This window comes from Kogia breviceps, chromosome 7 (genome assembly GCF_026419965.1).
Source record: "Kogia breviceps isolate mKogBre1 chromosome 7, mKogBre1 haplotype 1, whole genome shotgun sequence".
NCBI lineage: Eukaryota > Metazoa > Chordata > Mammalia > Artiodactyla > Physeteridae > Kogia > Kogia breviceps.
The window spans coordinates 105,225,467-105,250,628 of record NC_081316.1 but is presented as its reverse complement, the minus strand read 5'-3'; the positions used below and the strand labels follow the sequence as shown (position 1 = coordinate 105,250,628).

Below are 25,162 nucleotides of genomic sequence, written 5' to 3'. Positions count from 1 at the left end.
AGTTGTCATTTATAAATTACAAAGGGATAAGTGTACAGAAATGGCCAGAGTCAGAACCAATCTTAAGTCCATTGGACCAGGCATTGGACCAGGGGCCAGGATCCCTAGGCTCAAACCCTGGGTGCAAGTCCTGGTGTTGGCTAATATCTTGTACCCTTGGCTAAGTCCTTACCCCTCTCTGGGCTCTGGTTTCCTCATCTGTAAGTAGAGGGAGCTGTGCTTGGGGTCTTTACAGCCCAGACATTCTGAGACGGCTCCACTGGTCCTGAACTCTGTAGCCCAGCTTTGAGTGCATCAAGTTGAATGCTGAATACTGGGTCTAATCTGAGTCCCAGAGCTTGGTAAGGTCAAGCGTGGTAATGCCCCATCATAGAAGTCTAGGGAAGGCCGGGTTGCATGGTATGCCCTGGTCCCTGTTACTAGTGTCTGTTATGGGTTTCAGTTGCTTTTCTGCAAAGAGGGACGAGGCTTTGTCTTTCTTATTCACTAAGCAAGAGAGGAGAGGGAGGAGACCCAGCCTTTCCAGACTCTGCATCCCATCCAAGGCTTCTTTGACCCTTGTCTGCACCTCAGATATTTCTTTTCAGCCTCTGCAGTCAGCCCAGATTTATCCAGCCTCGTGTCTCTCATGTAAAATGCATATTCCAACACTTTGCTAGGTTAAATGATTTAACAGCCGAGGCAGAGAGAATTAGGGGTCCGGGAGCAGGAGGCAATGCCTGCTTTTCAAATGAGATTGGAAAGGAGATGGAGATCGGTGGTGATGATAATCTCTTATTTTAATAATATAAAATAACTGTCCCACTGAATCAGAGTGAGCGATGAATTCTGTGGCCTGGGGTTAGAGACAGCCAAGCCTGGAGAAGAGAGCTGGGGGGTGCAGGGATGCCCCTCTTCCTCTCTGTCGTTCCCTCTCTCGTCTTTCTCTTACGAAGAAGATTTGTGCCAGCACCATCCTGTGGCCTCCTGGATCTGGCGTCACGAAGAATGTTGGTAGCCAGGGAGACTGGAAGGGAGAGTGGTGGATTTGGGGAGGGTGTGTGTGTGTGCGTGTGAGAGAGAGATGGAGAGAGAAGGAGAAAAAAGAAAGAGAAAGAAAGAAAGAAAATAAATGAATGAATGAATAAATGAAAATAAATCTGGGGAAACTGATGACCATTTTTCCTCTGTGATCATTGATAGGAGATACCCTGATCTGTGACCCTGGAAAAGGAGAACAGACTGCCCAAAGGCGGGGGCCTGGACAAGCTGACCTCCAGGAGGTATGGGAACTGCTAACCGGAGCACAGAATCATAGGATGCTTGGTCCTGTCCCAGTGAACCCGGGGGTGGGGGTGGGGGATGACTCACTCTTCAATCAGTTCCTTAATTGGTAGATACGTATCAAACACCTATCACGTGTTGGTCTCTCTGAAGTTGGCTGGGTTGGACCAGGGAGGTTCCAACAGGAGCCAGGTAGTGGGGAATAATCTTCATGGCACATGTTGGCTCAGCAGGGCTCCCCTTCGCAGTGGGCCACTAATAGCTAAGGAGCTGCAGACCTGTCTTCTTCCCTGGGATTAATTCATTGCTCCAGCCCTGCTTGGATTCCATCAGGTTCAAACGTCAGAATGGAATATGCAGCTAATGAGTCAAATGTTCTCTCTCTCTCTCCCTGTCCCGGCCTGGCTCTTTCCCTTCTCTGCAGACAACTGCAGGTGTCAGGGGGTTGTATGGGGTGGCCCAGGGGCTGGGGCTGTCTGAGCTGGTGAATGGGAAGTCTGCTCTATTTACTGTACTTGTTTATGGTGGAGAGTAAGTCCGCGGTCACTGGGGCTCCTGAGTCAGGACTCATCAGCGTGCATGGAGCAGGGGGAGAACTGATCACAGGGAAAGGCTTCACTCCCTGCCTTGTAATCTCTGCTCCTCATTAGTCAACAGCCACTTATGAGAACTCAGATGTGTTGGGTCCATGATTGGCACTAAGGATACAAAGCTGAACAGACTGATTGGTTCCGTTTTAAAAATAAATGTTTAGTGACTATCTAAAGAGCCACTGGGTGTAATCCTTAGGGTGGAGGGCTCTGGAGCCAGACTTCCTGGGTTCGAATCTGCTGCTGCCTGGGTGTGTTCACTTAGGCACGTTAGTTAGCCTCTTTGCTTCTTTTCTTCATCTGCAAAATGGGGATAACAAAAGTACCACCTTCGTGCAGTTATGAGGGTTAAATGCATCGATACAAGTAAAACTAGCAAATGCTAAATGTAGTTACTGTTCCTGTATGGTAAGAACTTAGGGTCTCAGAGTCTAAAACAGAATGAATCAGCATCGAATGGCTGCTTACTGTATACCAGGCAATGTGATTTAGATCATTAACTCATTTAATCCTCACAACAGCCTCTTTTAAGGTAGGTCTCATTATCATTACTACCATTTTATACAGGAGGAAACTGAGATTGAGGTCTGTTCTTGCATGAGGGCACCTCTCTAGTAAATGATGGAGCTGGAATTTGATCTCTGCTCTGTTAGACTCCGAGTCTGAACTCTTGGCCACAATTTATATCCAGGAGAGACCGAACATATAAAATTATAGAAATGGCATCGTCTTGCGATACAGGTCCAAATGCAGCACGTGGGATCCTCAGAGAATAATGATGCTGCCTCTGTCAAGGGAGGTCAAGGAAGGTTCCTGGAGGAGATGATGCTTGAGCTGGAGGTTGAATAGTCATTTCCAAGGTTTACCAGGTGGTCTGGGCAGGAGACAAAGGGATGGGCGAAGAGCAAGGCATATTAGGTAACCTCCGACCCAAATGGCTAGAGGGAAGGTGTGCCATGGGGAGTGCCAGGGTAGGCAGGTGATAGATGCACTGTGCAGGGCGCTGTCAGTTGTGCCAAGGATGCGGGTTTTATGTGAAGACAATGCAAATCACTGTGAGTCCGAAGCCAGGGAACAGTAGAAATGTGCACCGTAGAAAGCTCTTTCCTCTACTGCACCGTGGAATACAGACCAGGAAGGGGAAGGCTTGAGGCAGGGAGGATGCCTAGGGTGCTGTTGCAATTGTCAAGCAGTTGCTGAGACAGGCTGCTTCTTCTGCTCACCCAGAGAGATGGGAGAGGGGGGGTAAAGGAGTGACCTTTATAGGCAGAAAGGGACATGGTGTTTGTTTCTGGTCCTTGGATGGTGGCAGCATGATTCAGTTGAGGGAAGATGGTGTCAGCTCTGAAGGCTTCCTGGAAGCCGATGAGAGTACGGTGTGGACAAACAAGGCTGCAGAAGTTGTTCTGGGAACAAAATTGGTTTTAACTGGCCCTTAGTGACCAGCAAACCAAGCCCACACAGCCAAGAGGGTGGGTGGGCAAGAAGGCTATTCCAGACCAAGTCAGAAGATTCTTGAGTGGAAGCAAAGAAAGATCTGCTTCCACTCTGCTTAGTGCAGGGAGGCCCAGGCTGGGGCGGGGCAGCTAGGCTTTGTCTGGGATAGTTCTCAAGGGGCCATGTTGAGAAGAACTAAGGTGTCAGTCAGAGCAGCAACTCTAGCTCAATGGGAAAAACTAGGGACCCCAACTCAGAGACAAAGTAGGTTTAGGAAGTCACTGAAGATCCTACAGGACCTGGGAGCAGGGCCAGCTCTAACCTGCTTGGAGAGAGATCCAAGCATTTCTAAAGCATTTAGCGAAAAAAAAAAAAAAAAAAAAAAAAAGGTGAAATGACAAGAAGAGACCAGGGCCTGGGGGCTCTCACTGGGCCGTGCCCGCCAAGTCAATATTTTGCTACATGTTCAATTTGCAATGGGAAAAAAGCACTCTGAATACGTGTTTCTTTTTATAGGCCTTGGTATTTTTCTTCTGCTTTCCTTGAAAGGTTCCCCCCACCCCAATCCCACTGTGGGTGTGTTTGCAGACCTAAGCAGGGAAACAGGCTTCAGTGGCTGGATGGAGTATCAGCCATAACCTCAAAGCCAGGAGGAACCAAAGCGGGGATCCGGAGCATGAAGAGAGTTGGAAACAGGAGGCACAGAGCAGGCCAGGAAGGAATGTTGACCACTTCCCATGGCAGTTGTTTCCTCATACCTGGGTAGCATAAAGCTCTGATGGGAAAGATCACGTTGGCCAAATACATGGAGACCTATGATGGCTTTCTGGGTCATTTGTTTTTAGAACAGCCATAGCTGATTATCCAGAGCTGCTCTAAAAAGCTCTTTGAGTCATACTTGACCTTATATCATAGTCTTTTTTATATATGGCTTACCTTCTGTACTAGATGGCAAGCTTACTGAAAGCTGTGAACTTGTTGGACCCAATTCTGCACCCTCCACGGCCCTCAGCACAGCACCTTGTCTATGGCAGGTGATGGGTTGAACACCCCTGTGAGTGAATTTGAAACCACAGGAAAGCCACAGTCATACTGCTGTTTTCAACATGGTGAGTTACAGCAGAGGTGGGTGAGTCCCAAGGATAAGGGTCCAGTTCCCAGGGAGTCAACAGTGAAGAACTATCCCATAAGTTTGTTTTCTATGTCTGGAGTTTGAGATTAACATACACACACTACAATATATAAAATAGATAACCAACAAAGCCCTACTGTATAGCACAGGGAACTACACTCAATAATTTGTAATAACCTACAAGAAAACATCTGTGAAAGAATGTGTCTCTATCTATCTGTCATCTATCTATCAATTATCTCTATCTATCTATCTATCTATCTATCTATCTATCTATCTATCTATCTATGTATCTATCTATCTATCTTCTATCTGAATCACTGTGCTGTACACCTGAAACTAACACAACATTGTAAATCAACTCTACTTCAATTAAAAAAAATCCCAAAGCAAAAAACTATCCCAGACAAAGGCTAGAACTGTGCTATGAATCAGGCCATTAGAATGGGAATCCTGGAATGGGGTCCACTGCAAAGGCCCAGTCATTCTACCTGGGCACTCAGGGTAAGGATGGGAGAGGGACCTGGAGATTGGGAACAAGGCAGGGCAACTTGCTAGAATCAAACAAGATGTAAAAAATGGGTTTACTTCTCTATCACCCAGGCCACTGCAATAACCCCCCAAGTTGTCTGTTTTCTAGTCTCTCCTGCTTCCATCTACTTCTAGCCATCAGTCAACTGACTAAGCATCATCCTTTATCACTCTCTAGTTCAAAATCTTCAGTGACTCTCCTTGGCCTCAAAAAGAAGTCCAAACTCCAAAGCCCCAATGGACCGTATTTTCCACTCTCTGCTCCTTCCACCCAGAATGCTTACTGCCCAAGACTGAAGCTCATCTATAATGCCCCTCCCTCCTCCACCCCAATGCACTTTGCAATTTCCTCCCTAGATACCTCTTCACAGGTCTCATTCTGTCTTCCTATACCTACAACCCACTTCCTGAGCCCAATTTAAACCTTACCTCTCTCAGGAAGAACTTTCTGGCTTCCCCAGCCCACATTCCTGTTTAGTCTGACATCTGTTGAGTGTGTGCCATGTACCACGCACTGTATGTGTGTTATCTCATTTAGTCCTCCCAGTAGCTCTATGACTTCAGTTCTGCTGTTAATTCCAAGGGTCTGAAGTGCCTTGCACAAAGTTACAGAGCTACAAGTTCAATACTGGTATTGAACCTGATATTTTAAAATCCAAAGCATTGTTCTGAACCCTGTTGTATACAAAATAATCAGTTGGTCTTTGTACTTGTTATACAAAGAATAAATAGCCTCCCCTCTCCTCTGTGACATCAAGGGCTACAGGTGCTATAAGAAAACATAGAATTTAGGGTTTATAATTGGGAGGCAACATGATAACTTATAGGAACTAGGACTCAGGAAACCTGTCTTGTGGCTCTGTTTCTGGCTACGTCACTCAACTTTCTGAACCTGTTTTTCCCTTTGTTAAAAGCAAAACATAACTCCTATCTGGCTACGTCACTCAACTTTCTGAACCTGTTTTTCCCTTTGTTAAAAGCAAAACATAACTCCTATGACTCAGACCTTGGAGAAGGTCAGGTTCAACAAAGTCATGCCACCACTCTGTAAACTGCAAAAGCAAGGTGGAATTATTATTGGTATCATTTTTACCATTACTCTCCAAAGATGAATTATGTCCGGAATAGAGTAATAGGTGGTGGATAGCAAGGGTGGTGTCCTGAATAGTAAAGGGCACAAAACAAAGGCACATGGTGGATGTTTGGAAAATTCCCTACAGTCTATTGGGGTTGGTTGGATTTTGCCAACACCCACAATCAGATCAAGATGCCTCTACTAGGAAGTCACAGACAGGGCTGATGGACAGTCTTCAAGGCATCTGTGAAGCTTTCAATACTGGACAATTCTGGGAAGAGGACCCACTGATTTCATTAGATTCTCAGAGGCGTCCGTGGTCCCCAGGAATGTGCGGAGGCAGTGACCGAAGGAAAGGGGCTTGGCCGTGGAACGAGGCATGGGCTAGTAGCTGGAAAGAAGGTCTCTTTGACTCAGAAATGCAAGTTAGGGCTGGGGAAGTACTAGGAGGTTAGCAGGAGCGGAGCCCCCCAGTCCAGCTAATTTGGAGCCCACCTGGCAGGGTCCTAGACAAGTTCACCTCCAGGCCAGTGAGGGGTCTCACAGGAAAGTAGCCTTATAGCTACATGTGAAGTCAGATCTGTCCTGAGATAAGATGGACTTCCAGGAAGTGGTGAGTTCCCTGTCCTGAGAAGTGCTTTGCTTGAAATGGACTGGCATAGCTTTTGTAGAAGGGATTCTAGCATTAGGTGGGCTGTTGGGCTATAAGGTCCCTACGCGTTCTTACACCTTTGAATTGTTTGTTTCTCTGATTCAAGTGTTAAGCAGTGTGTTGCAGACATGATCACTTAGCGGGATACCAGTACTGTCCCTACCTTGGGTCCCTAAAATCCTCAGCCTGTCGTGAACTCAATTTTGTATTTCTCAGCTGGCTGTGTATGTGATTGTTTCACGGCTCCCAGTGAAGAGATCAATGTGGAAGAGAACAGACAGTTTGGGCTGGGTCTCCAAGGCCATGTCTAAGGAGTAGAAAGCAGTCCTAGAGGGGCTGCCAGAGCCTAGAGCAGACTGTTCTACAGAGCAGTGGATAGACCCTAATGTTAGGTGTTTTGACAAAAAGGGCTTCACTGTTGAATATATTTGGGAATTCTGGATGAAATAAAATTAAACAGCTTTTCGTTTGTTCGCTTGTTTGCTTTATTTCCTTGAACCTTGTGACTTTCCAAGAAGGGAGCACGATAGGCAGCCTCTCCCTGATTTTTTTTGAGCACGGAACCTTCTTTTCCCCAAGGAGCAATTCTCAAGGCTGGTGTTCCAAAGAATACACTAACATTGCCCAAGACAAGGTTGTCAGATGCTCTCCGTCTTTTCCACCTCCCGTCCTGTCCCTCCTTTCATTTTCATAACCCTTCTCTGCAGCCAGGGTGCTGTAGGGAGACATCTGGAGCCTCAAGAAGACCCCTCCTCAGCCCAGCAGGATTTCTGCAAGTAGTATAGGTTTAGGCATGTAATGAATTTAGATTTAATTTGCAAGTGAAAAAGCTTGCATTCTTTTGTAGCTTACACCAAAGCTCAAATGTCTAAGCTTCTAGGGTTTAAGTCTAATTAACTGTATTTCACAGCTTATTTAAAGAAAAGAATGGAGGCATTAAAATTGTAAAATCTAATTTTTGAGTAAATCTTTCAGTGCAAAATTAATGTCGCAGTATTAGAGCCGCCTTGGCAATATATCTCTTGTCTTCAAATTTCAAAATGAGCTTTTGCAAACATGAAATTATTCATTAGACTGTCTGGTAAAGAGATAAATAAGTGTCTCTTCAAATCCTTGATCTCCTCTTCTCTATTTAGCCAAAGACGGAGTTATTTGGCTTGAGGGCAAGTGGGTTGATCAGATTTGTGAATTTTGACAGGTAAGGAGAGAGGCGCTAGAAGCAGGATTGTAACAAGCAGGACCCTCTGGGGCCTTCCCGGGACAGTCCCTCCCCACATCTTCTGCTGTAGCTCCTCTCTGAAGTACCCAGATAATAGTAACTGATGCACACTTCCTGAGTTGTTTCACGATGCTGAAACCAGCACCAAATGCAAGAAATTCATGAGCCCCAGACCTACTGGCACCTATGGATTCATAATATAAACCCCTGTTATCTCAACATCAACCAATCGGAGAATTGTGTGTAAGAGCTGATCAGTACTCCACGACCCTCCTCCCTCACCTGGCCTTTAAAAATGCTTTGCCCAAACTCTTAGGGGAGTTCAGGGGATTTTGGGGTGTGAGCCACCCATTCTCCTGGCTTGGCCCTGCAATAAACCTTTCTGGGCTCCAAACTCTGACGTTTTGGTTTGTGCACCAGGCACAAATGCATTTGGTACCAGGAGCTGTGCTTGCAGAGGGAGTTGGGCAGAGATTGAGTCCCTTCTCTGTTCCTGAGACATTGGCCCTGGGGGACAATAAAATGTCTTAGCAACTGTCCTGGGACAGGGGGGAGGAGCTGGTGACTGCTCTGACTGAAATACCAAGATTCTCAGTAGCTCCAGGTGGGTGGGCAGTCCATTCATTCTCCTAACCCAGCATCACCATCCTGTCTGGACCTTCACTGAAGCAGCTTTTACTTCTGTCCCTTCTCTTAGTCCCCGTTGTTGTTGCCTTAATTAAGGTGCTTGTCCACCGTCCTTCAATTCTCCTCCACCACCTCTTTCCCTTGAGGGTCCCACACCCCAGTCTCAACACATTCACCTCTCTGAGCCTTCTTCACACATGCTCTCAGGAAACCCAATTTACTCCATTACTCCTCACTCGCTCGCCCTCCTCATCAGATGCTGGATGATTTCCTCCAGGACAGGGAATGAATCAAATTCTCCTCCATAGCCCTGTTGTCCAGTACAGTAGCTGGTGTATACAACAGCGCTGGCTAAGTGTCGGTGATGATGCAGATGACTAGTGGAGAGCAGAACTAAAAGTTCAGGAACTTCCGGTTCATGTTTTCCAAACTTCCATTTATGTCACTCGGTAGCTGTTCCCTTTTACCTATAATACAAAGTTGTGGGGGAGCTGAGCATCGTGTCCTCAGCCTGGAAGGGGCCATTCTGAGAATGTGTGAAGAGTGGAAAGAATATCCCTGGGTAGAAATTTAGCTCTGCTTCCTATTCCTCGGGTGGAAGTGAGCAAGCTACTTAACTTTTTAAATTTCCTGACCCACAAGACGGGAATGATAGCACCTAAATGCAGGAGTTTTGTGAGGCTTAGAGATTGTGTAAAGATGATGAGTATGCGTTAACTAACACCGCTGCCTGGAACACAGTAGGCCTTCAGAAATGGTGGCCATTTTTTTTGAGCATCGTGCAATGGAGGGAGGAGGTGTTTTTTTTTTTTTTTTTTTTTTTTGTGGTACACGGGCCTCTCACTGTTGTGGCCTCTCCCTTTGCGGAGCGCAGGCTCCGGATGCACAGGCTCAGTGGCCATGGCTCACGGGCCCAGCCACTCCGCAGCATGTGGGATCTTCCCAGACCGGGGCACGAACCCGTGTCCCCTGCATCGGCAGGCGGATTCTCAACCACTGCGCCACCAGGGAAGCCCCGAGGGAGGAGGTTTAAGCAAGCTAACATTCATCTACCAGTATTTGCTTACTAATGTATTAGGTCTTTAGTTCATTTATCCATTCATTCAATACATATTCATTTCATTTGTACAGAGTGTCAGGCAGCATGCTGGGTGCTAGGGACGTGGTGTTGAATTAGACCATCACTCTCCTCCATCTCCTCCACGTCATTAGAATCAAGCCCTGTTTCCCACTTTCTTTGCCAGCAACCCAGCCTAAAACCGCCATCATCTCTTTCCTGATTTATTGCAATAGCCTCCTGCTCTGCCTACCACTGCTTTGCCTCATTCCAGTCCATTTTCGCAGGACAGACAGAGGAGTAACTTAAAGCCACTGATTACAGCCCTCAGTGGCTCCCGATTGCCCACTGGACATGGTCCATGAGCTGTCATGGAGCTCAGAAGGCCTGGCAGGGTCCTTGCCCACCCCTTCAGCCCCAGCTCTCCTTCCATCTCTACCTCAGGCCAACTGTCCTCCCATCTTGAACCACACACAGAACCTGGAGTCTGCCCTCTGAGCCTTCCCAGAGCTATCCCCACTGCTTGGAAGATTCCTTGCCTTTCCTTATCTCGTCACCTTCCTCTTGTGTCACGCAACATCTACTCATCCACGGTTTAGTTTAAAGAACTTCTCCCTGGGGGCCTTTCTTGACTCCCAGATCAGTAGGGGTGCTTCTCTCAGGATGCCCTACTTCCTGATTATGCACTCACTATGCTTTATTGATTATTCTCCTCACACCCATCCCACAGAGTTACGTTCAAAAGAAGCAGAAGACGGGCGTCCCAAAAGCACTGAAAAATAATTTAAAATTTTTGTGAAGCTGCTTGAAAAATGCCAAAGGGACATTCATCCCTAACATACAGCAAACCTTTAAAAAAAAACCCTTCCTCCATCTCTCTCCGTCTGATGCCCTCCCACGCAGTGTGGTAGCATTCCTACAGTCTCTTTCCCCTCCCCCTACGCTTTCCCAAAGGCACCCCAAGCACAGCCTTTGCTGGCTTTAATTTGTTTCACCCCTTCCTTCACCCTTCTAGATTTTCACTCTCAAGTAACTCTCTTCACTTGCATTCTTATTTTTAAATTAAAAAGAAGTTCCAATATTCATACAAAGGCAGAACATAGTATGACAAACACTCCTGCACTCAGCACAGATTAAAGAGAGGTTAGCATTTGGTCCAGTTTGCTTCAGCTTTCTGCCCTTCTAATCAGCCGGTCTTGTGAGGAGGGCATGAACTCAGTGACCAAGGAGAGCTCACAAATGGGAAGGGTGGTCCAGGGAATGGTGGAGACTCTGGCGAAGTAGAGCGGACATGCCCCACAAACGGGCCAGCGCCAGCTGACCATGGCCCCTTGAAGAGATTCTTCTCAAGGGCAGTGACTTAGATGGCCCTATCCACCTCCTATTCCCAGCACTTGGGATGGGACCAGGCACTTGGTCGAATGAAAGAATGAAGGAAGGAAGGAATGTGGGCGGGGCATTACCAGACCTGAGTTTATCAAGAGAAGCCAGGAATCTGAAAGTTAGTGAGAAATATGAGTTATCATTGTGGATTCTATTTCAAAATTTAAAAAAATTCACCACGGCCAGGTGCTTACGTTGGGTCAGGACCTCTGACCAAGCTTGCGTGCTCTAGTGTTGGTGTCAAAGGTGCAGAAGGGCAAGGCCAGAGGCTGCCCAGATTTCCACAGATCCTTCCTTCTTAGAAGGCGTGGTGGGGCCGGGGGAGGTGAGGAGACGAGCACTCACTCACAAGCGAGTTTCTCACTGCGACTGCTTCAGGCTTCTGGAGGGCAGGTCCTGCTTACCGTAGAACCCAGGCCTAGAACACAGTAGGTCACCGCACGTGCTGAAGGAACAGCATGCCCAAGGGTGGGAATCTCGTGAGTACTCTGGTCTGCCCCCTCGGCTCCCTGCTCCTCACAGAGCATCCCTCCACCTGTCCTTTACCTGTGGACAGGTGGCATCCTTCCTGGTTCAGGTCCCATGCTGTGAGAGTGAGTTTCTGGCAGCTCAGGGTGGTGTGGGGTCGGGCGTTAGTCTAGTGGGTTCTAGCCCAGTTCTGCTAACGACTGGCTGAGGAACCCTGAGAGGACACGTCCCAGCTCTGGCCGCACTTGGACGTGCGGTTGGCCTCACACTGCTCAGCGCCTTCCAGCCCAATTGCCTCTGCTTCCACGTCGGGATGGGAGGGGACCCAGGTGGGCGAGGAGGAAGCGGGGCGGGGCCAGGCCAGGGCGTGCTGGTCCCGCCCCCAGCCCGGCTCAGCAGCCCCGCCCACCAGCCCCGCCCACTGGCCGGCGGAAATCCAGCTCTGGGGCCACCTTCCTCTAGGCAGCGGGGCGCCCGAGGGCTTGCTGTTTATTTTTTCAGAGAAATCTTGGTCCGATGGGAACTTCTTTGAAGTAATCACTCCTCAGAGCCAGTTAGGGTCTGGCCGCACTCTGTGGAATGATCCAGGGGGAGGCAGGGCGGGCTGATGGTCTTACTGTGACACAGGTGGTGGGCGGCGGTGCGGGAGGGGAGTGTTGTCTGGCCGTCCTGGGAAGGGGTGCAACAGTGTGTGGGGTTAATGGGTACCTCCCATGCATTCAGAGCCCCAGCTTTGCTCCTTATTAGCTGTGATCTTGGCAAGGGGCTTCACCTTTCCCAGCCTCTGTTTCCTTTTTGCTAAAATGGGAATATCTGGCTGCTGACCCTCAGACGTGTCGTGAGGATGAGATGGGTGCCAAAGCCCCTTGTGAAGGAGGCAAATTACTTAAATCTTTTTAAGCTTTGGTTTTTCTCTCATCTGTAGAAAGGTTTGTATCACGTAGGAGAAGGCATACAAAGTGCCTGAAACGGTAGTGAGGACTACAGAAATAGTAGTAGTACTGTTACTGATGGGTGGGGCACACGGGTGTGTAGCCTGTGGCCCCAGGGGGACAAGTACCAAGTTTCCAGAGTGAGAGGAAACGCCTCAAGGTACCACAGTCAGGTTTCCAGCCGGATGGGTGGTCTTGGGTTGGAGATGTGCTGACAGCTAAGAGGGAGCAGGCCCTTGCAGAATGGGGTCCAGATGGGTCTGGTGTGAGCCGGGGAGGGGAGGGGTCAGGAAGGAGCTGGGGAGCGCCATGGAGCCACCTGCTTAGGGAGTGAAGGAATCAAGGCAGGGCCCAGAGAGAAAAGACTTGGCACCAGGCATGTGAGGGGCAGATCCAGGCCCAAGCTCTGAGCTCCAGACTCTTAATCCCTGATTCTGTCCTCCACTACCCTGTGGGATGAGCCCTCACGGGCTCCGCTGGCTGGGTCTCACAGCCACCTGTACCTCGTGATTCCCCCTTAGCCGGAGCTCCCCTACTTCCTCACTTCTTCTGTGCACTCCCACGGGAGGACTAAATCTGGACTCCCCCCACCACAACCCCTGCTCTCCCGCCCCTCTACCTCTTCCAGGCAGCCAGAGTGGGTGTGCCTCTTCTGTACTGGTTTGAGACTTGGCCCGGGGCAGACAGGTGCCTTTGGGCCTGTAGGAGAAACATATTGGGCCATTTAAAAGCATCACACTAGGTTCTGGCTTCTGAGATGCAGGATAAACAAACCTGGGCCCAAGAGGAAACTCATTCTTCTTTTTTTCCTCAAGCTCATCAAAGTCAAGTTCTCAAAGCTCTGCTGTCTCACAAGTGCCTTCAAATGGGTCTCATTGTTTTATTTATTGTGCCTATCCCAAGTGTGGGCAGCCCGGAGATTTCTAGGCCAGTTGAGACCTCTTTCAGGCAGTGTTGACATTTCCAGGGTATCTGAATGGTCCTCAGGGTCTTTCCGTGCCTGGAGCAGCCTGATTGAGAGAAGGGGTTGCTAATGGGGGTTTCCCACGTGGGTCATCCTCGCGGGGCTGGGCACACTTTGCCATCCATCCTCCACTGCCCTGCAGCTGGGTCTGTGTCCAGCCAGGTTAACTTCCGGCAGCCTGGGTCTCCCCATGGACCACCCTGGTGTGACGCTGTCCTGCTATGTAAGGCACCGCAGCGGCACTAAGAGTCACTGTGACCTTTGGATGCAACAACATGCAATGAATTTAAACCAAGTGCCTACTGTGTGTGCGTGCGTGCGTGCGTGCGTGTGTGTGTGTGTGTCAGGGACTGGGGAGGTGAAGAAATAAAGGAGGCCTGCCGTGTGGTTCCCTGTGGCCTACAGTCCACTGGAGGGAGACAGAGGCATCCGTCAATCACCCTGCTGCCTGGCAGGCTGGGTTAAGTGCATTACTGAGGTAGAAAGTGCAGGTGGAGGGAGAGATGGATTCTGATGTGAATGGGAGGAGGAGAAGACCTTTTGAAGGTCAGCAGGGAGGCAGAGGGGGATGTGTTAGGTGGAGGAACTGAAAGAGCCAAAGGCACAGAGGCAGGGAGCACAAGTGAGTTTGAGGGCTGAATGGTAGCGCAGAGGAAATGTTACCGAGTCCAAGCTTGCCCTGCTCACCGCATGACTGGCCAATAGCTCGGGGAGACGAGGTGTTGCGGCAGGGAATACAACTTTATTCAGAAAGCCGGCAGCTGAGAAGATGGCAGACTAGAGTCCCCAGAAAACCATCTTATTGGGGTCTGGATGCCAGTTTCTTTTATAAAATCAGAGAGGGAAGTAAAGTAAAGAGGCAGAATAGAGAGGGAGAGGTGGGGAGGAAGTAAAAAGGGGCCATCAGTCTTGCAAAACATCTCCTGGAATGTCCAGCCTCAGGGAGGGGATGTGTTAATTTCTTCTTTCTTGAAGCCAGCCATTCACAGGTAGGTAGGGTTCCCTGAAGCAGGCCATTATGCATGATTATAATAACAAAAGCAAGGAAAAGCAAAGGTTAAAGTGAAAGAAACAGATCCAACATGGAGTTAAAATTGGCTCTTCCCTGTTAGAGAAAAAGATGTCCAGGGATGAGCAGGGTGGGGCTGGATTGGGCCAGATCACAGAAGGCTCGGTTTTGCTTTGGAGGAGACTGGAGTCCTCTGCCGGTTTTTGAAGGGCATCCTGGGGTGGCTGTGTCCCCAGTGCATGCACAGCTTGACACCATGCTAGGGCCACATTCTCAGCAGTTCCTGGAGGGTTTGCTGAAAGAGGGGTGGGTCTCCAGTTGGAATTAAACAGTGTCTGGGCATGGAGCAAGGGTTCTCTGGCCATGGGCTTTGTTGGACATCTGGCTCCTCCCATCCTTCTGGACAGCTGGGAGAAAGGCACGCTGTGGAGAGATTAATCTTCAGAGCATACTCCTGTTTCCTCTTGAATGGGCTCAAAGTGGGTCCACATGTGTCCTTCCAGGCACTGTGGAGTGGCAGCAGAGAGAGCCAAGGCCAGCTATGCAATCTTGGCTATAACCCCCAAGCTCTTTGAGTCTGGTTCTCATCTTTGCAATGTGGTCGATATCACCTTTTTTTGCCAACATGAGATAATATATATAGAAGTGCTTTGAAAGCTGTATTATCCAGATGCAAAGTATTATATTTTTTTCCTTTCCTTTTGTAATCCTCTCATGTATTCTCAGCCTGCCCTGTGATTGAGCCAGGACCAAAGCTCTATCGCTTTCTATCTGTTATGGAGGGCAGATTGGATCGCCTCTATGTTTTAGCAATTCCAGGAAGCAGAGGCTGGAGAGGTGAAGAGGCTTGGGCTTGGTCAGGCAGTGCTGAGCAGAGTGGCTGGGTTTGGACTCAGCAGAACATGCTAGAACGTAACAAGGAAATTTTTGATGTCATCCTTGATATTGTTTAACATCATCAAAGTCATCATCTTCTTCATAACTTCCTGCCCGCCAAATGCCCTTGTGCTCCTCTTCTCCCTTTGGAATCCTTTATTTCTCTATTCTGGATGGTTCCGTTGATATTTTCTCTCTCAGGAAGCTTGCCCAATCTCCCTAGGTGCCAGGGGTCTCTCGTCTCCCATGGCACTTGTTCACCTCTCTCTCCTGGTACTTTACACTGAGCTCTGTATTACAGTCATTTGTGGAGATTTCCTTTCCTTCCTACTGGGTTTAGGTTCCTCAAGGGAAGGTATCATGTCTTTTGGACCTTCGTGTCCCCTTGTCAACATTCCCTGCACCCCAGAAACCTCCGTGAATACCGGAGGGATTAAGAACCAGCTGTCTTCAGGGAGCGTCTGTGAGACCCAGCGCTCGGCTGGAGGCTGAGGCATGTCCTCCAGAAGCTGGTTTTCTAAGGCAGCTCTGCACCAGCTCAGTCCTGCAAAACGCATGTTCTGCTGATACAGGGGCCAAGGACTGGCCAGTCCACGTCTCCCCGTCAGTCATTCCTGCACTCCTGCCCTGAGCCGCGGGCTGGGTGTGGGTTTCTTTGTGCCTGAACCATTTCATTCCCTTTGTGAGGATGGAAGTAAGGCCTGCCTGGCACTCAGGGGCAAGGGAGAGAAAAAGGGCTGGAGAGGATGGAGGGGGATGTGGGGAGTCGGGGAGGAGACTGAGGGGAGTCAGTATGGGGTCCCCGCTTTCCCCTGAGGAGTCCCAAACTCCTGCCCAATCCAGAGACATGAAGGAGCCCTTTCTCCATTCTTCTTGTTCCTGGCCCTCATCAGCCCCCGAGTGCCTTCTTTGTCCTGGAGAAATAATGGCTTGTCAGAGAGACACGATTATTACTAATTGCTAGATTGCTTTGCGCCTGTTGTTTCCAGACAGGCAAGGCAGGGCCTGTCTCTGGAGGGGCCTCTGGGTGACCTCTTCCTGGAGAGGGAGAAGCCAGCGCAAGGAGATTGAAGGAGCGAGAAAGACAGGCCACCGTCCTCTTGTCTCTCCTGGTTTACAGCTGTGGCCCTTTCAGGATGATGGTGGGGAATCTGGGTCTGGGGTTATGATTCACGTTCACACACGAAGATGGCAAATACTGACAAATAAAGCACCCATGAAATCATTCACACCCACATAAAAATACCTGTAGCACGCAGCCGTTACATGCTCAGTGAGCCACACGTATAAATGCAGTTCCTCAGCGATCAGTGGACACATCAGTAATCACAGATGGGCAGGCTCCATGGTCCGGCTATAATCGTTGCCCACACACAGATACTTTGTGTCCAGGATGAATAAATGTCTAGAGATTTGAGGGTGATAATTAACTACATCCTTCTTCTGACCAACTTCTGAATCAAGTAAAAACTAGGCAGAGGGGGCTTCCCTGGTGGCACGGTGGTTGAGAGCCCGCCTGCCGATGCAGGGGACATGGGTTCGTGCCCCGGTCTGGGAAGATCCCACGTGCCGCGGAGCGGCTGGGCCCGTGAGCCATGGCTGCTGAGCCTGTGCGTCCGGAGCCTGTGCTCCGCAACGGGAAAGGCCACAACGGTGAGAGGCCCACGTACTGCAAAAACAAAAATAATAATTAAAAAAAAAATAGGCAGAGAGTGACCAAAATATTCCTGTATTTCATCTCTTTTAAGACACGTTTTCACTTCTGAATCTGGGGTATGTTTTACAATTGATAGCATATTAGATTTGTTGAAATACCAGCTTTATTGCTAGCAAAGTTGATTTAAAGAAATGAGGCCCACACGGGCTTCCTACCACTCCCTCCTGTGTTGAGGTGGCCCACAGTCACAAGCCAAGTACCCAGACAGCAGCAGGCCTCCCTGCTTCCGGGCAGAGCCTGGCCAGCTTACCCTGCCGAGGAGGGGAGGATGTATGCAGTCCATTCTGACCCCGCTATGCAGGCTCCATGCCCCAGTCTTTCCCCAGTCTTGCCAATTAAGTCAAGAGAGGCGTGGGTCGGGGAAGGGAGGCAGGTGGAGAGGAGGGCAGATTTCTTCCCACTGTTTCCTGGAGGGCAGAACTTCCCATTGTGTGAGTAGGGCAGGAAAACAGGAAATGGTTTTCCCTTTGAGCTGGATACATCCAGGTACCATGAATGGGGTGAGTGGGCAAAAACAGACACCCTCAGATACAATGATTTGCGTATTCAAGTGTGTATTACACAGCAGGTTCAGGTGGGCGAGGAAGACTTGTAAGCAGTTACACCTGTGTGGTATCCACTGTCAGGCACACATGTGCAAACGCAAGGCCTCAAGTGCCCACACCCACATGCGTGTACACAGGTCTTCACGTGTGGGCACGTTTGGATGCAGGTGCCCGTACTAGGTAGCCCTATTTCCTGGATCTTGGCCAGCATCGTCCTGCAGGGATCCATAAGCCATTTGATGGTGGAAGACAGAGTGTGCAGATCTGCTCAGAGGCCACTTTATAGAGTTCCTTTAGCCAGAGGGCTGCTGTGGGTGGAGCAAGGACAGAATGACTGTCCTCCAGCCTGTCACTGTGGTCGTTTCTTCCCTCTCACAGTAGGTCACCTGAGTCTGGTCCTCTCGGTGTAGGCTCTCAGCCTCGCAGGGGGACTCCTGGACAGATGTACCTGCCCCCATGACCCTGACGCCTGGGAGTAAGTAGCCCCTGCCGGCCTCAGTCCTCCTTGAACCTGCCCTCTGCAGGCTTCCCTGGCATGCCTCCACGGGAAGGCCTGGAGACTGTCTGGTTCACTTCGGTCTTGTTCGGTGGAGGAAACCAAATCTTTAGAGGAAATTGTGGTGCCACCTTTATTTTAGCTCCTCAAACAAGTCACAAGCTGGTAGCTCTCCTTGCCTCCCTGTCATTTCTAGACTCTGCTTGCTCGCTTCTCCCTAGACTGGAAGCAGCTCAAAGTGGGTTAGGGTTAGGGTCCAGCCCCCATATCGTACTGATGAGTTTACTGAAGCCCAGAGAGAAGAAATGATTTGCCTAGAAGGTCAACACACCTAACCGGGGTCTAAGACAAATTCCCAGCCTCCTCTGTGTGCAGCTCTGAGGTTAGACAGTTAACTGTGAGATGTTCATCTGTGTGGACTCTATGTATATGTGTGTGTATATCTGTGGTGTTAGTCGTACATGGGTGGCTGTCTTTGTGTGCTCCTGTGTATGGGCTCCTGTGTAGGGTGTGTTTCCATATGTGGGAAACTATGCAGATTTTCATGGGAATGCTCTGAATGCATTGATGTGAATTCTGTGTATAAACGAGCTTATGCATCCATCTAGATATACCTAATTATGTATCTACCATGCGTCCTGGTATAATATCCAAATGCGCCTCTGTGTGTATCTAAGTGTGTCTACCCGCTCATGGATAGACGTACATGTGTGTCCCAGTTCATCCTTATCTACCCCGGGGCAAGTATGTGCTGGCTGTGTATCCATTTATATGTACCTCCGTGTTTGCACATACAGGTTCTTGCATTTCTGATGTGTACCTGACCTCGGTGTCCAGCCATGTAAATGCTACATGTGTTTGTGTAACAGACGGGTTGTGCGTTTGTCTCCATAGAGCTCCGTTATTTCCTGCCCACCTTTGTGAGTCAGGCAGCCTGAGCCCTTCTGCTTAATCGTGGTTCCTGGGGATAGCCCAGCTCCTGGCACTGTCTGCCTCATTGGTCACTGGACCAGCAGCCTGTGTCTTTCCACTCGAGGAAAGGTCACTTGGACCCCTGTGTAGGCTCAAATCATGTAACCTTTAATGTTTCCTCTCCTGTGGGGACTGTTCCATTTCCAGTCTCTCTGGGGTCCCATTTGTGTGATGTCAGGTTGAGAGTGAGACTGTGGCCTGGCACAGTCTTCCCAAAGCAGTGTGACTCATGCTGCCCAGAACTTTCCATGAGCTTGGAGAACAGCTCCTTTCTCACAGGACAGCCTCAACTTCAGCATTACGGTCGAAGCCTGCTGGACACCATGAAGTCCAACCCTCCCATTTTAGGGATGAAGACACTGAGGCCAAGGGAGGAGAGGGGACTTATTGTGGCCTACACATTTACTCCTGGACTCCTGGTCCAGTGCTCTTTCCCCTGTTTACACCAGGCTTCCTGGGACAGATGGCTAGTGGTCCAGCAAAGATTCATGTTTCCCTTCTACAGTGTAGAGTTGTCATGGGAAAAGTCCCTGTTCATACAGGGACCACATTTCCATCACCCCTTGCATCTACATGGGCCATGTGACTGAGTTCTGAGCATGGAATATGAGTGGAAGTGATTGACATATGCCAGCTCCAGGTCTCATTCTCAATTACCTCCCAGGCACATATTCTCTTGGTCTCCCCCATTTGCTGGCTAGAAGTGACTGCCCAGGGTGACCAGGGAGTAGCCACATGTTGATGGTGGAAAAGTTTTTATTGGTCTGGGTCCTTGAAGCAGAGCTCTTCCCCAGGAGAGGAAGAAATACAACTTCTGTCACGCTAAACCACTGAGATTTTTACATTTATTTGTTACAGCAGCTAGCATTACCTTAATACACTGCCTCTTCTTTTTCAGGAAGTGACCCTTAAGAGAAACCTCCCAAGTCCCTTCTCACTGTCATTGTCTTTAAATCACAGGATACCAAAATGAGGTTCCTTTTGATCACCCGGAGCAGCCCAGCCCCAGAGAGAAAGCCCCAGTCTCCATAGCGACTCTTCCTGTGGTGTATAATAAAATTAATGGATGTACTCATTACAGTAATTCTGGCTGTCCTTTGAGCAAATTTCACTCTTCAGAGGGATCACTGGCTTTTACTCATGATGCCTGAGAATTATCCTTTAAAACTGCAGATAGAATCGTATCTCCTTGCAACCTCAGCCCATGGGGCCAATGGCTTTGCCCCTTGGAGGATGGATCAGTATGACCTCAGTGACCAGGAGCTCACACTTGATTTTCCCTCTTCAAATCCTCTCCCAGTTCAGGACCTCTTCCTCTTCCCAAATGGTCCTGATGGGTGTTCTTCCCTACCCCAGCCTCATGAGTTGCAGGGAGTAGGTTCTGTTGCTGCATCCTGGATCAGTGCTAATGATCTCATTAAGTGCTTCTGAGGATTTCCCCCAAGCTAAGTCCTCTGAGCTGGCATCTACGCCATCCTTGGAATTTCAGCTCCGCTAGAGTCAGAGGCAGGGGCAGAGCCTATGAAACCATATGGTAGTGCGAGGAGGCCAGCGGTCAGACGATCACCGAGACCTGCTCGTTTAGCAGAAGTCCTTTGCCAGTGAGTGTGCTGCAAGCATTCACAGAAGGCATGCCACACTCCACCTTCCGTGACTCCTTATTGCTAAGGCCACAGGCTTAACTCTTTAGCCTGCCGTTCAGGATTTTCACAAGTTTCCACTTTACTTCTTCTCTGGCCATGCAACCACCTCACAGCTGCTCACCTGGGACACAGCACCTCCTCAGGTATGCTTTGAGTTTTTATATCTGGAGTCTTTGTTCATGCGGTTTCCTCTGCCTGGAATCCATTTTCCCTCTTATTGGCTTGTTAATTGCCTTCTTAGTCTTGTGGACCTGGCTCTTTGTCACTTCCTCCGTGAAGCCTTCCTTGACTTTTACCCTCCCATTTGGATCACACCTCAGCAGAGAGGACTGGCAGCTGTTGAGACTGAGATGAGATACTTGAGGTTAGGGAACAAGTCTCCATTATCCTTGAGGGCAACAATCATCTCCCAGGTCTCTTGTCAGTCTCCCACATTCTAGGCCTCTTTGTCCCCTTACACATCTCTTTCCACAGACCCACTTTGGATGAGGGACACGAGGAAGGAAGGTGGGCAGGAAAGTAGGTGGAGGAGGGGAGTTTACTCCTGGACCAAGGGGATAGATAGGTGTAGAAATGTAAAAGTCAAGTACAAATCATTGGCTCTCAAATCTGGCTGCCAATTTCCATTACTGGGAAGCTTCTCAAAAATACTTTGCTTGAGTTTTAACCTGGAGCAATGAAACCACTATTTTTCATTTAGGATTGAGAATCACTGGCCAAAAAGTATTTCTTAAATATTTAATGCTAATCATTGAGGATTGTCTTCAGAATGCAAATTATATTGTGAATCCCTGAGTTGGAGAAATAAAACAATTTACATTTAAGTGGCCCTTTCAGTTTACAAAGCACTTACACAGTGTGTGATTATATTTGCTCCTCTGAGGTAGGTAGGCACAATTGCTATGATCACGTTCATTTTACAGATGAGAATCTAGGGAAGGAGGTCGAGAAACCTTGTAAAGAGAGATGATGTTCCAGCCGAGTGATGGAGAAGATCCTACATCCCCTTGGCCAGTCGTCCAGGGGATTAAAGGAGCACAGCTGAGAAAAGCTAGTGGTTGGTATTTGGTAAAAGAGAGAGAGGAAGCAAAGAATACTGAGTACAAGTGGGTAGGAACAGAGACAGAGGCAGGAGGATAAAAGATGACAATCTATATGTGTGGATGGAGACAGAGCTGGCTAGAACAAATAGCTCAATAAATAAAATAGAAAATTGCACAAGTGGTTTTAGTGGATGGAGAGCTATCTTTAGAATCAGCTGAGGGACCCGGGCTTCTATCAAGGGCCAGAAAGGTGGGACAGAGAAAAGTCAAAGTTTTCCTAGAGAATCTACGTTGGTGAGGAAGATGGAGTCAAGACCAGAAGCCAAAAGGAATATACCAGGATCCCGAAGAGGAAAGACCTGGCTTTTCCAGGGACGTAAAAGAGTGAGAAGGTGGCAGCATGGTGAGAGTCAGAAGAAAGGAGGGGCCTCAGAACACCGGCTGGGGGTGTGTGTTGAGAGCAGGGTCTGAGGGAGGCTTAGCAAAGTTCTCCGAGGAGTGGGAACCTGGACTAAGGCGGCACATCACTGGGCATCCTCGATACCCTGAAGCCCCTGTGCTTGCCCCAGATTCAGCTGTGCAACCTCACTGCAGGGGTGAGAGAGACGGGGGCCACAGTGGAGGGATGCCTGGCCTCCCTTAACTGGGAGGTGGGGTCATGCCCACAGGTCTGAGCCCCTCGGTAGTGTACACAGACTGAAGTTCCCGGGGAAGTGACAGGTAAATCACTAGTTCCTCTATAACGCAATAAGCATGGTCCTCTTGGGCAACATCTCCGCCCGACCCCCCCTGCCCCGCCAGACTTGGGTCTCTAACAATAAATAGGAAGCCGGGCTGACGTGTCCTCCCTCACCACCTTCCGGTCTTATCTTCTTTTTAACGAATTCTGAATCATCATGAAAATTTTCCTTGGATGTACTGTATGCCTGACAATCAAATCACTACTAAATCAATTCTTTGCAATCAATGTTTTTCTAATGAATTTTGCATTTCTAATGGCAGGACCTGACAGTATCTGTTTATTTTCTCTCTTGCCCTTGGCTCCCTCTCCTGCCTCCTTGTTTGAAGCAAATGGCAGAAGAGGTTGCAGGAGCCAAATGGCGGGTCTGCTGCAGTTTTTCTTTCTCAGCTCCCCCTCAGTTTGTCCCGCCTCAGTTTCTCCTGGTCCTTTTCCGCAGTGTCCCTCACTGGGAAACCTAATGGGGTGTTTCTGGAGTGATTAGAATGATTTAAATAGCCCTGCTAACAAAGTTCGTCAGGAAAAACACCACAGCCCATCAGGACTTCTTCTACACCTACTACATCCTGGACAAGGAGGTCGTGGACAAGACCTGCTGGGGAAATGGAGGGGGGATCTCTCCCCTCCACCCCCATACCACTTCCCCAGCTCTCCTGAGCACCCCCTGCCTCCCCGGACCCCCACAGTGAGCACAGAGGTGGTATTGGATTAGGCACAAAGTAACTTTTCATTTCAGACTTTCTGTGGGATTTCCTCGCAAAAGAACATACCTATTAATAACATAAACATTGTGGAGGAGTCAGGACAATGACTCCCAGACCAGGGCGGGTTCCTAAAGCCCAGATTCCTAAATCGATCAATAAATGAATGAATGAATGAGGACAATAAGGACCTAGAGGCTAGTGTTCCAGAATTTACCCATTGTAGTAGACCCAATAATACTCCACCCCCTTCTAAGCCCTGGAACCTGTGAATATGGAATTAATCAGCTGACCTTCAGATAAGAGGAGTAGCCTGAATTATCCAGGCAGGCCCAGTGTAGTTACAGGAGCCTTAAAAGTAGAAGAGGGAGACACAAGAGGAGGTCAGAGTGATTGCATGTAAAAAGGACTCAGCCTGCATTCCTGGCTCTGAAGAGGGAGGAAGCCAAGGAATGCAGGTGGCCTCCAGGAGCTGGAAAAGGCAAAGAAATGGATTCTTCCCTAGAGTCTCCAGAAGGGAACACAGTCTGGCCAACATTTTGGTCTTAACTAGTGAGACCTCTTTTGGACTTCTGACCTCCAGAACTGTAAGATAATAAGTGTGTTGTTTCAAGCTACTGAGTTTGTAGTAATTTGTTACAGCAGAAATAGGAAACGAATACAGAAGTATATGTGTGCTTCTCTGGTGTCCTGAATCTGGCTGATGTGATGGAGGGAAGCCTGAGGTACACTATAATGGATTTTAATAGATCATGAAAGTGCTGTCTTTAATAAATGTATGTGCAAAACACAGTAAGAGCTCAGGAAAGGGCCATGGCAGGGGTGGGGAGCATCTGAGCAACTCATTGATAAACTCAGTTCATTCGCCGATGGGTCTTGAGGCAGCCAAGCCAGTCCTCTCCTCTGGGCTCATCACTGTCCTAAGGAAGGGAAAGTGTCCTTCTCCCCTCTATAGAGCATCCTCTGCTTCTGCCTTCCACTCCCAGCCTGGTTAAGAGCAAAGTCTTTGCAGCGAGTCAGGCTGAAATTTGAATCCTGGCTCTGGCACTTACCAGCTGGGTGACCACGGGTAATTTGCTTAATCATCCTGAGCCTCATTTCTCCGTCTTTAGAGGGTATGTAATGACTAACCTCTGAGGGTTGTTGTGAAGATGACGCATGTCAAGAGCTTAGTACATGGTGCGAAGCAAAAGCTCAATAATTTTGTCATAACACCATATCATCATGACAGCCTGCCCTAAGGTTTCTCATGTGACGCCTCCTCTATCCTTGTTCCCAGCTGATGACTTTGCTTCCTAGTTCATTGAGAAAATTGAAGCAATCAAAAGAGGTCTTCCACAGACTTCTACTAGCGCATCTACCCACCTACAAGCATCTGCCCCCTCCTTCTCTGCCCTTCCCATACGCTACATGGATGAACAGTCCATACTCCTAGCTAAAGCCAGCTCTTATCCCTGTGTGTGCATGAGAGCCCTTTCCTTCTCCCCTCCAACAAGTCTTCCCTCTCTTATACTTCGTCAAGTTTTACCTCTGTACTGGACCATTCCCATCTGCACATAAACACACTCTTCTCCAAGATGAAGAAAATCCTCTCTTGATCCCACCTCTCTTTTACTGCCTATACCTTTGTTTCTTATTGCATCAAAACTTCTAAGAAGAGTTGGTGCCACCCAGGAAGGCCTTTCACCCACTATTGCACTGACACTGCTCTTGTCAAGGCAAATGATGACTTCTTATCGCTAAGTCCAGTGGACAGGTCAAGCAAGATGCAGACTGAACACTACTGCTGACACTCTGATTCAGGTGGTCACACCTTCTGCCTTGAATTCCCACATATGACAGTCTCTGGGTTTTTCCTCCTGTCTCGCTGCTGATTCTTCCTCACTCCCTTTGCTTTCTCTTCTCTTCTCCTAGGTCTCTTAATGTTGGGCTTATTGTGAACCCAGGGCTCACTCCTTGGTCCTCTTCTCAATATACTCATTTCCTTGGTGATCTCACCTTGTCTTGTGACTTGAAATATTGGCTGTATACTGATAACACCAAAGTTTACCTCTCTCCCAACCTTGAGACTTGCATATCCAATGAGCCTAC

At 48.8% G+C, this 25,162-nt stretch overlaps 1 long non-coding RNA gene across 1 annotated transcript in view; it reads left to right on the top strand.

The window, feature by feature from the left end:
• The first annotated feature begins 1,187 nt into the window (after positions 1-1,187).
• LOC136794521 (uncharacterized) overlaps positions 1,188-25,162 on the top strand; it is an 87,852-nt gene continuing 63,877 nt past the window's right edge. Inside the window, exon 1 of the long non-coding RNA XR_010841455.1 lies at positions 1,188-1,262. This is a non-coding gene — a long non-coding RNA (uncharacterized lncRNA). The remainder of the gene's footprint in view (positions 1,263-25,162) is intronic.